We start from the raw sequence: 13367 nt of genomic DNA, 5'->3' as shown, positions 1-13367 counted from the left end.
CTCACAGGGGCTGCAGGGGCTGCATGTCCCTCTCCTAGCCCCGTGCCTTCTGGCCTGACTTTGGAGAGAGGGCAGGCCTGCACTGCCTTCATCACTGGGCAGACCTGGACTTCACTGACTCCCGCTCCATCCCTGATTGTGGGCCAGGCAGGTAGCCACAGGTGAGGAAGGCCCAGGTCCCCAGTGCAGGGCAGAGAGAAGGGGGAAGTGACTCACTAACCACAACAAATTTCGTCTCCCTCAGAAAAACCGTGGTGAGAGAGTGAACGCACGTGGGTGCCCTTGGAGGCGCGCTCCAGTGGAGGGCTGGCAGGGACTGCTGGGGCGTTCGGGTGGGCCGGGCTGGACTGTCTCCCCCTGTCAGCGGAGGCGGAGACAGGCCCTGCTGGGGGTTGGGATTGTGCCTGTCACTGCGGGGACAAAGGGACGTCTCCCCTTGCGAAGTTTCTGCCGGGTTCTTCCCTTTTTGTCTCCGGGTACTGAGGGTGTCCAAGGTTTGGGAGAAGCCCACCCCTGAGCGGACAGTCTGCTCTTTAAGGGCTCAGCCGTTGACTCCAGTGGCGGCGAGGTCCAGAGAGAGCAGTCGCCTAGCTCAGGTTGCACAGCACAGCGAGGATTCTTCCGGCGCCCGCCGAGGCTTGGCTTGGCTTTAAAAAGCAGAAAGCGGCGAGGGCCCGCCGATCTCCCGGGGAGCTGGAGTCTGGGCGGGGGTGTGGCGCCGAGAGCTTTTGCTTCTTTCTCCTGCCAGGGAGGCTGGATGTAGGGTTTGGGCTTCTTCCAGAAAGAGCCGAACTCTTGACAAGGGAAGCGGAACTGGTTTCCCAGGCAGTGTCCCCCGCCCCAAACTTTTCTTCCTAGGCGGAGGGTGGGCTGGCGGAGGGAGGAAGCGGGGCCGAAAAAGGTGGGGCCAGCCGTTCCTTCTCCACCAGGCTGCAGCGGCTCTGGAATGCCAATCCGGACGCTGCTTGGTGAGTGTGTCTTTAAATCCGAGACCCCCGCCCCCTCGGCGGCTGGGGCCGGGGCTCTGGCTGGCTGGGCGACGGCGGGCGCGGTGATTGGCGGCCCCGCCGGGTCCGCCCTCGGCGTGGGGGTCGCGGGGCACCCGGAGCCGAGCTGCGCGCTCCGGCTGGGGTGCGCGGCTCTCTACCGGGCGAGCGCGGCCTCCTGCGCTTGTGCCCTCGCCTCGTCGCGCCCGGCCTGCCAGCCTCCGGAGCCGCCTCTGCCCACGGATGGGCTGGGGAAAGTTGGGAGGAGCGAGCCGGAGTCAGTACCCGGCGCGAGCCGCCGCTGCCTAACTCGGCGCCCGCAGTTCGGGCGCCGCGCGTCTGCCGCAGGAGCGCGGATGCCCCCCGGAGCCACGGGCTGGCAGGTACCGACCCGTCCGGACCCGCGGCGGGCGAGGGAGGTCTGATGAGGGACTCTTCTGGGCACTCCCGGGCCGGGGCTGCTCCGACCACCCACTCCCCATTCCCTAGATCACAAGCTTCCCTAGGCTCTGTGGAGAGGAGAGATCCTGGCCCCTCCCACCGAAACCCGCACGGGATCGGTGCCTGGGAGAGAAGCGGAACCACACATATCAAACAGGAGTTATTGAGTCGTTCTGTCAGTCTGGCTCTGGGCTACGCACTTTCTCCAGGAGCTTTCTCTCCGACTGGGGTTAGATGTGGGATGGCGACACCTCCACCCCTGATGGCTGGTCCTTGGGCGAGACCTGAAAGCTGGGCTTCCCGTGCAGCTGCGGGAGGCAAGCCGTCTCACGTTCCACACCTGAAGTCCCTGGGCTCCTCTTTAGGCATTTGAGGTCCATGGAACCGGGAAGAGTCCAGAGATCCCAATGGGTGCAAGCTTTGATGTTGGGCCCCATCTAGTTCTTTCCTTCTGTAGGCCTGGGTCTCCCAGGGGAGCCCCTTTTTCATCTTCAAAGGTTTTTCTTGAAGGGGCAGGAGGCCTATCAGAAAGCAGAGTGCAGTGTCAGGAAGACTGCTGCCCTGGACTCTTAAAAGCAGCCAGGACGGTTGGAACATGTTATTACCTCTTAGGGAGTCAGAAATGGAAGAAAAGCTCCCCTGACTTCAGGAAGCTTCCAGCTTCTTGCTCTCTCCACCAGAGTTCCAAGCAACAACTCCTTGGCTTCCTGCAGAGCAACCTGGACCCAATGACTGAGCATCTCTTAAATGCCAGGCACTGGGCTCTGCCAAGGAGGATGGGAGTGGTGGAAGGAGTTGGGGGGTTCTCCCCTTAGGTGGCTTTGCCCCACGGGTGCGGCCAGGTGGGGGGCGGTGAGGGGGGGTGGGACACAAGGCATAAACACAGAGAAATTTCGTTACTATAGGGTTTCCATACCAGTCCTGGACTAATAGTAACAGTGGAAATACCAAGAGAATACACATGATTAATTGCTGAATGAGGGACACAGGCTGTAATTGCCAGGGAAGCTGGGATGCAGTTCTCACGCAGCCATGCGTGAGATATTCTTGTTCTGCCTCCATACCCCTTTCTGATTACCCTGCTGCTTAGGACCTCTCACCACCTCCAGGGACAGGGAGCAACAGGAGTGTGCCCCAGCCTCACTCCCAGTTGTTGTTTTTTTTTCCTGCTGACTGAAGCTATTCCGGACTTCAGGAGAAGTGTGTTTGGTTTTGGGGTCAGGCTGACCATAGGACCTTCCTAGTTTCCTTGGGGCTTTTGAGGTTTGGGGTCTAGATCCAGTCTTACAAGAGGAAGTCCTCACTTCCTTTCTGAAGAGCCTCTGTCTCTGGGGGCTGGGGATGAGCTTGGCAGGCTGGAGCCAGACACTGTTTCCTGTGAGTGCAGACGGACAGTCTTCCTCTTGTTGGCCATTGGGGTTGGAATTGGGGTGTTGGAAGTGGACAGGCCCGGCAGAACTGGCTTGAGGTTAGTGGTACCTGGGGCATCTCTGACCTCACCTCTGAGGTTCTCCTGTGCCTTGGGCTCTGCTCCCTCCCCCATCATCCCTGGCAAGATGTCCTGGAACACTTTGCAGAGGTGGCAGTGAACTCGTGCCTGTGGCCTTGGACACTGTTCTGGGAGTGGGAGTTGCTGAGCTTACCCTTTAGCCCTTGGCCGGCACTGTGAGTACTTGGGTGAACACATACCCACCTGCCTCCAAACAGGTGGCACCCATGGGGTCACCCAGGAACAGGTGGGGAATGCTGGTGTGGGCAGAGATGTGTGCGAACGTGTTCAGGTTTATAACTGCGTGGGCTGGGATGGTGAGGAACTGGATACAGTGGACATGAGAGCAGACACAGGAAGACAGTGGAGGTGGGCAAGCAACTCAGGGCACAGACACGTGCAGGGGCAGACAGCGGGGACAACAAATGGGCTGCAGATACTGCGTGGACAGATCTATGCCATCATGGAGACTTGCCTGGCACAAGTGGACAGATGTATTGTTGGGCCCAGAGGAGCACAGACAGGGATGTGAGCTGACATTCACTGACGAGAGACATGGAGCCACATGGATGTGACTTGAATCCCTGGGTAGACATGGAGTTGGCTGTGAGCACTTGGAACTCAGACACTTAGACCTGCTGAGTCACCTGGCAGCAGAAGGCAGAACACAATCAGAGGTGGGTACCAAGAACTGTGGTGCTGGAGAAGACTCTTGAGAGTCTCTTGGACAGCAAGGAGATCAAACCAGCTCATCCTAAAAGAAATCAACTGATACTGAAGCTGAAACTCCACTACTTTGGCCCCCTGATATGAAGAGCTGACTCATTGGAAAAGACCCTGATGCTGGGAAAGATTGAGGACAGGGGGAGAAGGGAGTGACAGAGGATGAGATGGCTAATGGCATCATCGATTCAATGGACATGAGTTAGAGCAAACTCCAGGAGATAGTGAAGGACAAGGAAGCCTGGCGTGCTGCAGTCCACGGGGTCACAAAGAGTTGAACACAACTTAGTGACCAAACAGCAACAACCAAGGTGTAGTCCAAGGCAGGCACTGTTGAGTTATTCCTGTGACTCTGTGTGAAAGCTGACTTGTTTGGGTTAGTGGCTGTGCAGGAGCTGAGTGGTGTGGCTTCATTTCTAGACTCCTGCTTTGGGGTTTGGAGACCCCAAAGGGCTCAGTATCCTCTGTTTAACCCTGAGAATTCTTTGACCTCCCTATCCCCTAAGTTGCAGGGCAAGGTGCATGCCTTCAGCACCGGCAGGGGCTCCTTGAACTTTGAGGTTCATCTCCTCTGGGTCTGCAGAACTTCCTGAAGTGAGACCGTGTGGCCAGGGTAGGGGAGGAGCCTGCGGGGGACTCTCCTTCTTGGCCCAAACCTGAGGGTTTCTTGCAGGGAAGGGACAGTCCCAGGAGGGGAGAGAAAGAGTAGACTTGCAGTTGGATCTTTGGTGAGACCTTTGCTACTAGTGTGGACTGCCCCTCCCCCAAACCCTGGACTTGTTCAGGGAAGGGCCCTGCCCTACCATTTGGCTATGGCCCAACCTGGAGATGGGAGATACAGCTGACACTAACTCACTGTGTTACCTGGGCAAGTTACTCAATGTCTTAATTAACTCGTCTTTAAAGTGCAACCCCTCACCTTTAACTGGGGCCAGTAACCCCTCACCCTTGGGGTGCGGTGAGGGTTTAATGTGAGTGGAAAGTGTGTGGCCGAGGGTCTGGCACAGAGGGAGCACTGTTGGTGGAACTTTGGTGACTGGACTTGCTCTGTGGCCAGGACTCCCCAGAGCTGGTCAGCAGCCAGGTGGCCAGGCCCTGGGAGGGTGAGCAGGCCAGCACCTCTGATTTGCTCTCAGCCCTGTGGGACCACTCCACGCTTGCAGGAGGCAAGCTGTATGAAGCTTGGGCCTGGCCTGCTGGCTTCTGGGAGGGGAGCCAGTGGTTTGCTAAGAATAGCCCCAAATTATGGCTCTGCCTCCCAGCGGACAGTTGTGTACCTCCTCAGTCTGGGCCAAGGGGCTGGCAGATGGGCCTTTTGTGTTTCTTGTAACTGGCACTCATCTCAGGGATGAGCTTGGGAGCAGCAGGCTGGATCTGGGCAGAGGCCTTGCAGTTCTTCCTGTCTTCTGCTGGGACTGGGGAAAGAGAAGGCCCAGGGAGAACTAGCTTTTAAAATCCCCGAGTTCCTCTTCCACTCAGAGCTTGTCCTGACAATTGACTGTCTTCATGCCTCCAATACATCTTAGTGATTAAGATTACTAGGTCCGGAACCAGACCACTAGGATCTGAATTTTGGCTTCCGCTCTCACTGGCTCTGTGGCATTGGGCAACTCACTTAACTTCCCTGTGCCTGATTCCCTTGTGTAACAGGATTAATAATAGTAATGCCCTTAGAAGAATGCCACAAAGATGAAAGGAGGTAGCATATGGAGTGCCCTCGCGGCAATGTGTGGCTCATAGTAAGTGCTCAGTAAACATTCGGTGCTGCTGTTACCATGATTACAGTGATTTCACCAGAGCGACAGGCCTGTGAAACCACAGGGGCCAGGCTGTTTGCACAGTGCCTCAAGGTGGGAGGGCGCTGGGATGCTATCTTGGTTCCAATTCCTGGCCTTTCATGCCCCAGGTTCAGTGTGAGGTGCAGGGGACCAAAGGTGAGTGAGACTCGGTCCCTGCCAGGTGAGAGAGGCACCCGGGTACATTCTACCATTGGTACCTTCTGGGGGCCGTGTCTGCTGTGGTTGGAGCTGAAGGGAGGGAAGGGCTTGCCTGGGCGTGAGGTAATGCTTCCAGTGGACTTTGAAGAGTGGCCAAGAGTTTGCAAGGATGAGCAGGGCTTCCCAAACAGAATGAGCAGCCCATGCAGAGATGTGGCATCTTGGCATGTTTAGGGAACATGAGCAGATCCACAGACCTGGGGGGTGGGGTGGCCAGGCTCAGCATTCCCGGCCTGTGATCTGCTGTCCCTCCCACACCGGGCTCAGAGGCAGTCCTGGCCTCCTCCTTTGGACAAGAGAGGCCTGGAGGCCCCTCCTTTTACTTTAAGGAATCACCTTTGCTGTCTGTCTCCCCATTCTCCAGGGGACCTCCCTGGCCTCTAATGAATGCCTGCCAGCCCTCCCTGTGTGTGTGTTGGTTGTTCAGTCGTGTCCGACTCTTTGTGACCTCAGGGACTGTGCCTGCCAGGCTCCTCAGTCCATGGGATTCTCCAGGTGAGAATACTGGCGTGTGTAGCCATTCCCTCCTCCAGGAGATCTTCCTGACCCAGGGATTGAACCTGGGTCTCCTGCATTGCAGGTGGATTCTTTACCATTTAAGCCACTGGGGAAGCCCTGCCAGCTCTCCCTGGGGCCCCTCATTTTTGAGCTGGGGGCTCCAGACTTCCCCCATTGCAGCATCAACCTGGCTGTTTTTGCTCTTAGCTGAGATTCCTATAGGTTAACAGATCCCCTTTCTCAGGAATGAACTGAGGCCTTTGAAACCTCTCCTAAGGAGTGAATGTCTAATAGTGGAATTCCTGGACCTTGGAAGTTGTTTTATTTTCTATACCTGACATGTGTACTGGATTTTCAGCCCCTGCTTGGGCTGGAGCTGAAGCATGCTGATGAAGGAGAGACATGGGGCATCTGGGGTTACCTCCATGCCCGTGGCAGGCAGTAGGGAGCATCTGGGAACTGGGTGTGCCGCTCCTGACCCTGTGGGCTCCCAGGGAGTAGGGCTTTCGGAAATTCCAGGCCGAGGGAGGGTGTGGTGTTAGGACGGCTGTGGGTCCATGGCTGGGCTTCCCGCCCTTGCCCATGAGAAACAGGCCCCACTGCCAAGAGGCTGGTGCAGGGGCATTTAGGGGGGAGAGAAGTGGGTGCCCTCAGACGACCCTGGGCTTTGCCGGCCTCTGCGTGCTGCTGGGACCTAGGTTTTGCATGTCTGCAGGCAGTGGCCTCTCTCCGGGCCCTGCCCAGAGTGGAGGACAGGGCCTCTGGGTGTTTTTGAAGATTCTGTTTAGAAAGCACAGAGGGGAACCTCTCCTCCTCTTTTCTTTTCCTGCAGAGCTCAGGAAGGCGTGAATCCCTCTCCTGCCAGTCACAAAGAGGCTGGTGGATGTGTCTGCTCTGACTGCTGTCCTGTAGTTGCTGAGTCCTTCTCCTGGGTCCCTGAGGTTGGTGCTGACCCCTCATCTCCCTAGGGCCCTGATTGGCAGGGCCCAGAAGACCTCATCCAGCCTGGATCTGATTGGGCCCATCCCCACCCCCATCCTGGCTTTAGCCTTGGTTTGACCACTTTCTTGCTGATGCTCGGCCCCTGCCACGGCTGCAGCCCTGTCTGTTGATGGAGTTCAGAGCCTTCGGGAGTCCCTGCAGGTGCTGCTCCGCTGGCTCACTCCGGGGCCTGTGGGGAAGCTCTGGTTTTCAAATGCCCCAGAGAAAAAGGCCCAGAGCCCTCCCTGGAGGTAGAGGGCCAGCATTGCAGAGCCTTCTGGGGAAGTCCGGAGCAGGTCTCTCACCTCTCCTGGGCTCTAAATCAGGTCTGAGGTGCAGGTGGATGAACCCGGGACTAGCAGTTGACTGCTTCCTCTGAGCCCAGTTTTTCCATCTGCAAAATGGGCATAACAATTTTCCTTGTCTACTTAAAAATGAAAAAAAAAATTGAGGTGTAATTCACTTGATGTAAAATTAACCATTTTGAAGTACAGCTGCAGTGGCATTGAGTTTATTCCCAATGTTGTGGCACCACCTCCGTCAAGTTCCAGGACATTTTCATCACCCCAAGGGAGACCCCTTCCCCATTAACTGCTGACTCCCTTCCTCCTGCCTCACTTAAGTTTTATTGGGGTGTGCATACCATAACATTCACCCACCCTACAGGTGCAGCTGGCTTGGGTGTTGGTGAGTGTCATGGGCATGCAGCCCCCACCCCAGTCAAGTGTGGGAATGCTTCCATCACCCAGAAGTTTTTTGGGGCTCCCCTGCAGCCAGTAGTTACTCCCATGCCTGGCCCCAGGCCACTTACCTCCTGTCACTCTGGTTTTGCTTTTTTCTAGATTTTCATGTAAGTGGACTCATCTAGTTAATAGGTATTTTTTAAAATTCTGCCTATTTTATTCAACATGATGTTCTTTTTTTTTTTTTCAATTTAGTTTTGGCTGCACTGGGTCTCTGTGTGGGCTTTCTCTAGTTGCAGTAAGTGCAGACTTCTCTGTAGCTGTGGTGCCTGGGCTTCTCATCACAGTGACTTCTTTTATTGTGGAACACGGCCTCACGGTTCGAGGGCTTCAGTAGTTGTGATGCTGGAGCCTAGGTGCCCCAAGGCGTATGGGATCTTCCCAGACGGGGATTGAATCCTTATCCCTTACATTGGCAGGCAGATTCTTTGTTTTTGTTTTTTTTTTAATTAATTTATTTTTTATTGAAGGATATTTGCTTTACAGAATTTTGTTGTTTTCTGTCAAACCTCAACATGAATTAGCCATAGGTATACATATATCCCCTCCCTTTTTTATCTTCCTCCCATCTCCCTCCCTCCAAACCCTTTAGGTTGATACAGAGTCCCTGTTTGAGTTTGCTGAGCCATACAGCAAATTCCCGTTGGCTATCTATTTTACGTATGGTAATGTAAGTTTCCATGTTACTTTTTCCATACATCTCACCCTCTCTTCCCTTCTCCCCACGTCCATAAATCTATTCTCTATGGCAGGCAGATTCTTAATCAGTGGACCGCCAGGGAAGTCCTCAACGTGATGTTCTCAAGTGTCATGTCATGTGTTCTAGGAGTGTATTCCTTTTTTCGCTGCTGGATATGTATCCCAGTGTGTGTAGGGCCCATAGCTTGCTTACCAAGTTCCCAGCTGATGGATGTCTACCCTGCTTTTGAAAATGTTTTCAGTTAAAAAAAAAATTAAGTAGTTATCTTTACAAAGGATTCGGGTAGTAGCTTCCTAGAGAGAGGGAGTGAAATGTGAAAGCCCTTCCCTTCCTTACTTCCTCTCTTGGCCCGAGGCATCTCTCTCAGCAGTTTGTGGATATCCCCCAGTCATCTTTTCCGTGCCTCTGTGTGCATTTGTGTAGTTTTTATTTGGGGACATAGACAGAATTGCACTTGGTCCATGGCTCTGGGGCCCACTTCTTCACTTAGCGCTTTGTCTTGGGAGTGTTGCCAGCACAGTTATCCAAGTTCTACACCTTCCCTGGGAGCCATCCCTGAGCTGGGGTCCTGGGCCAGGCAAACAGGTGTCTACTCCTCCCCCTCCTCTGGCTCCAAGCTGGGGCTCGATCAGCCTTTAGGGGAGACAGAATGAAGGCTTTGTGGAGGTGGTCGATTCCAGGCAGGTTTCTAGAGGAGGAAGGCATTGGGACAAAAGGGGTCAGCCTGTTATGGGTAGACGTGCACTCCCGCTGGCTTCACCAGGCCTCCTACGCAGCAGCTGCCAGCAGGGGCTTCCTCTTCCTGTGTCTGTGAAGTGTCGCTGGAAGGACTAGGCTGAAGGAGAGGGAGGTTTGCCGGGTGGACAGAAGAGGGACTGAGGCCTCCCTTCTTGTTGCAGCAGAGTTGCCCCTTGCTGAGGCTGGCTGCAGGCAGCATGCTTGGACAGGGACGCCCTCCTGCGCTGCAGGCTGTGCTGGGCGTGTGTGGGTGGAGGGCGGGGATGGCAGCTGCCTCCCCAGGAAGGGGGGCTGCCAGTGCTCCTGCCTCCACCACATCCCAGCCAGCTGGGTCACTGAGGTGCTGAATCTTTATTGTCATGCATCCTCCCTTGACGCTGCCTTTGATGTATACAAGAATCACATTCCCTGCATACTTAGTGACATTGGTTGTATTCATTGTTTTTAAGTTTTTCCCAATTTAATAATTCAAAACAGTGCCTTCATACTGTTCAGAAGGTAGGGATCTTAAGTTGTGGTGTCCTAGGGCAGCCACCTGCTCACCTAGGGAGGGTTTAGCTTGTGACTTAGGGTTCCCTCTTAGCCTCTTCTGGCTCCAGAGCCCTTGGGGGCAGTATAGGGGGAGGGAGATGTGGAGTGGGCCAGGCAAGGAAGCCATGAATAGGTGGATTTGTTCATTTCTCTGATTTCTCCAGCCTAATGCTGTTCAAACCTGGGTAATAGGTCGACTCCCCTTCCCCTGCTCTTAAAAATAGCTTTATGGAGATTTAACTCACATACTGTACAATTCAGGCATTTAAGGTTTACAATTCAGTAGCTTTCAATGTATTCACAGAGTTGTACATATGTCACTACAGTCTCATTTTACAATATTTTCATCAGCTCAGAAAGATAACTTGTACCCATTAGTCATCACTCCCCATCCTACAAGTTTACTTTTTCTGTCTATAGATTTGCTTATTCTGGACATTTCATATAAATGGAATCATAAGTATGTGGTTTTTTTGTGGCTTTTTAAAGGAAAAAAAGCCTCACTGTTTATTTGAATTTTCTTAGAATATAACTTAAAGGTACAAATATAAAACTAGGTGTAAGTGCCTTAGACATGTTTACATGGTTTTTACATAACTATAAAGCGAGCATGAGATAAAACCAGAGTGAAACTAATAAAACCAGAAAGCCAACCCATTTCAAATGAACATTGTTAATTTAATTGGAAGGATGTGAACTGAAACGAAATTGCCATTGTTGGGTTGATGGCAGAGAGCTGGCGCCTTCTGTTTCCCCTGCTTCTGTCTCTTGTGCCTGCTGTGCAGAGGGGCCTTAAAAAAGGGGCTGGCTGGCTGGTTTGGGGTAATTCTGATTACAGTTGTCCCTCCACAGCATCTTTGGCGGTGGGATTGGTTTCAGGACCCCCACCGATTCCAAAGTTGGATTCTGAGGTCAAAGGAGCTGAAGTCCCTTATGTAAAATGGCATAGTATTTGCATATGACCTATACATATGCTCCCCTAGCTTTTAAATCATCTCTAGATTACTCATAATACCTAATATAATGTAAATGTTATGTAAATAGTTGTAAATAGAATGTAAATACTATGTAAAAGTTGCCAACACACAGCAAATTCAAGTTTTGTTTCTTGTAACTTTCAGGAGTTTTTTTTTTTTTTCCCAAATATTTTCCGAGGATGCAGAACCCAAAGATATGGCTGGCTGACTGTACTAACATTTGAGCCTGAACTGCCAATGAGTAATCCCCAACTGTCTGTTTTAATAGAGCATCACTTGATAACCTGGAATGCTGGCTCGTTTGATCAAAGATAAGGCTGAAATAATGGTGTTATCGAAATCTACGCATTATGGCTCTTCAACCCACTCCTGGTGGGAACTTAGCACAGAGGTGGGCTTTGCTCTGTTGACGTGGATGAGCATAGCCCTGACTGCCAAGAGACCAGGCTTTTGCACTGGGCATGTCCAGGCCGCTATGGGCTAGAGGTGGCTCAGTTCTCCACCCTACCCCCCTTCTCTTATTTGAACCACAACCTTTGTTTGTGCAGTGATGTCATTTGGCATTCACAAAGAAGGAACTGAATCGTGAACGCAGGAGCAGGCTCGAGCCCTAGATTGCACGGAAGCACTTGCCTGGGAGAGATAGTCATTTGGAAGCATGGACATGCTCTCAGTACTTTTCCTATGAGGTGACATTCATATAACATAAAGTTAACTATTTCATAGTGTGCAGTTCAGTGGTATTTTGTGTATTCACAAAATTGTGCAAATGTCACGTCTACCTAATTCCAAAATGTTGAAAAAATTTATTTTATTGTGGTAAGAATACTTAACATGAGAACTACCCTCTTAACAAATTTTTCAGTGTATCATATCATTTTTGACTATAAAGACAATGTTGTGTAGCAGATCTCTAGAGCTTATTCTCCTTGCTTAACCGGAACTTCGTGCCTGTTGATTACTAACTTCCCATTTCCGCCTCTGTCCAGTGCCTGGCAACCCCCATTCCACTCTGAGTTTATGAGTTTGACTATTTTAAAACAATTTTATTTTATTTATTTATTTTTGGCGGGGCTGAGTCTTTGTTGCTGCGCGGGGGCTTTCTCCAGCTGAGGTGAGCAGGGACTCCTCTTCCTCTGGTTGTGGAGCATGGGCTCAGTAGTTGTGGCTCGAGGGCTTAGTTGCCCCACGGCATGTGGAATCTTCCCTGACCAGGGATCGAACCCATGTCCCCTGCATTGACAGGCAGGTTCTTATCCACTGTACCACCCCTGGAAGTCCCGAGATTGACTATTTTTGATACCTCACGTAAGTGTAATCATGTAGTATTTGTCTTTCTATGACTAGCTTATTTTACTTTGCATAACAACCTCAAGTTTCATCCACGTAGCATACTGCAGAATCTCCTTCGTTTTAGTATATGTGCTGCCAAAGTGAGCACAGCAGAATCTCCTTCATTTTAAAGATTGAATAATATTCCCCTGGGAAGCACCGACTGGCTTTGGTGGTAAAGCCAGTGGTAAAAGAACTGGTGGTAAAAAAAAAAAAGAACTGGTGGTAAAGTGGTAAAGAAGTCGCCTGCCAATGCAGGAGACATAAGAGAGGCAGGTTTGATCTCAGGATCGGGAAGATCCCCTGGAGCAGGGCATGGCAACGCACCCTAGTATTCTAGCCTGGAGAATCCTATCGACAGAGGAGCCTTGAAGGCTACAGTCCATGGGGTCGCAAAGAGTCGGACATGACTGAAGTGACTTGGCACACACGCACGATATTCTCTTGTATGTATGTACCACATTTTCTTTATCTGTTCCTACATCAGTGGACATTTGGGTTGCTTCCACCTCTTGGCTGTTGTGTCTAGTGCTGAAGTGAGCATGGGTGTTATGCTGATACCTCTTTTGAGATTCTGATTCAGTTCTTCTGGATAAATACCCAGAAGTGGGATTGCTGGATCGTCTGGAAGTTCCATTAATATTTTTAATTTTTAGGAACTTCTGTGCTATTTTCCATTCCCACTGACAATGTGCAAGGTTTCCAATTTCTCCACATCCTTGCCAACATTTTGTTGTCTCTTTTTTTGATAATAGCCATCCTAACAGGTGTGAGGTGATATCTCATTGTGCTTTTGATCTGCATTTCCTGGATGATTAGTAATGTTCAACATCTGAGACATATTCATCACCTCAAAGGAAACTCTGTATCTATAAAGCAGTCACTCCTGATTACCCGCTTCCCCCAGCCCCTGGCACCACTGATCTGCATTCTCTCTCTATGGATTTACCTATTTTGGACTTTTCATACAAGTGGAATCATACAATATGCGACTCTTTGTGTTTGGATTGTATTGTATGAATATGCCATGCTTTGTTTATCAGTTTATTATTTGATGGACTTTGGATTGCTCCTCCCTTTCAGCTGTTGTACCTAGAACATTTGTGTACAAGTATTTGTTTGGATACCTGTTTTCAGTTCTTTTGGGTATGTGCGTAGGAATGGAATTACTGGGTCATATGATAATTGTATGTTTAACTTGTTGGGTTTGATATTCCTGAATTGGGGCTTC

At 51.5% G+C, this 13367-nt stretch overlaps 1 protein-coding gene across 5 annotated transcripts in view; it reads left to right on the top strand.

The window, feature by feature from the left end:
- Nucleotides 1-825: 825 nt before the first annotated feature.
- The window catches only part of PALD1 (phosphatase domain containing paladin 1), an 81046-nt gene continuing 68504 nt past the window's right edge, over nt 826-13367 (top strand). Inside the window, exons 1-2 of one of the 5 annotated variants that reach the window (XM_043476708.1) lie at nt 842-968; nt 6967-7075. The gene's annotated coding sequence lies outside the window, so the exon portion shown is untranslated. Of the gene's footprint in view, nt 969-1017; nt 1370-6966; nt 7076-13367 lie in introns of those variants that run through there. The other 4 variants (XM_043476707.1, XM_043476709.1, XM_043476710.1 and 1 more) reach the window with 4 other exon arrangements.

This window comes from Cervus canadensis, chromosome 8, assembly GCF_019320065.1.
Source record: "Cervus canadensis isolate Bull #8, Minnesota chromosome 8, ASM1932006v1, whole genome shotgun sequence".
NCBI lineage: Eukaryota > Metazoa > Chordata > Mammalia > Artiodactyla > Cervidae > Cervus > Cervus canadensis.
The sequence above is the reverse complement of the archived record's forward strand: the minus strand, read 5'-3'. Positions and strand labels throughout refer to the sequence as shown.